A 934-nucleotide genomic window follows, 5' to 3' on the forward strand; every position below is an offset into this window, starting at 1 on the left:
GGTGACATGCAGGGCAAGTTCAGCTAGCCTGGCCTTTCCCCATTGCCTCTGGCAGGCAAGTGCCCTTCCCCTCAGAGGGAGCTCAGGCTTCAGCTCAGGCTTGAGACCCTCCTGGGTCTCAAGTGCTATAACTGAATGTCTTGGAACTTCCTCGGTGTAGCTTAGGAAGATTGTGCTCAGAGCACTGTGGCCATTCCTCTATTCCACAATTCTTCAGTTGGGTCTGAATTGAAGGTCTGTGCATATATGCATGCTCCCAGGTCTCCCGTAAGTCTAGGCTGTTAGTGAAGCAGAGGTGTTTCTTCCTTCGATGCCCCCTCAATGCTCAGCCTTGTCTATGCAGACAGGCAAGCAGCTCCTGAGCCTATTTTAATCTTTTTGTCGATGAATATCACTGTTTTTTGTTCCTGTCCTGGGCCTTGAACTCAGGGTTTGAGCTCTGTCTCTGAGTGTTTTTGGCTCAAAGCTATTGCTTTACCACTTGAGCCACAGCTCCACTTCTGGCTTTTTGGGTAGTTTACTGGGGATAAGAGTCTCACAGGTTTTCTTGCCCAGGCTGGTTTTGAGCTGCAATCCTCAGCTCTCAGCCTCCTGAGTAGCTGGGATTACAGACATGAGCCATGGGTGCCTGACTATCATTGATTTTTAACCTAGGAGCTTCTGTGGGCAAGTGCTTACTTCTGACTATCTTTTCAGTACTTAGTCCTGAATATGCAGACAGGTGGGGGGACTCAGGACACTCCAGGACACCCACCTTGTCGATGAAGGCCGCAAACCTGCTGTTGAGACCCTTGATCTGCTCCTTCTCCTCATGCTTCACGCACTGCGCATTGGGGTCGATCTCCAGGTTGAGGGGCGTCAGGAGGCTCTCGTTGACAGACACGGAGGTGATGCATGGGGGGCTGGGCCCGCAGACGCCCCCTGAGCGGTAGCC

General features: G+C 52.1%; 1 protein-coding gene across 1 annotated transcript in view; it reads left to right on the plus strand.

Moving 5' to 3' along the window:
• The window catches only part of Krt86 (keratin 86, type II), a 48,130-nt gene that overhangs the window by 19,628 nt on the left and 27,568 nt on the right, over positions 1-934 (plus strand). The gene's annotated exons all lie outside the window — the stretch shown is intronic.

This window comes from Dipodomys ordii, unplaced genomic scaffold (assembly GCF_000151885.1).
Source record: "Dipodomys ordii isolate 6190 unplaced genomic scaffold, Dord_2.0 Scaffold155, whole genome shotgun sequence".
NCBI lineage: Eukaryota > Metazoa > Chordata > Mammalia > Rodentia > Heteromyidae > Dipodomys > Dipodomys ordii.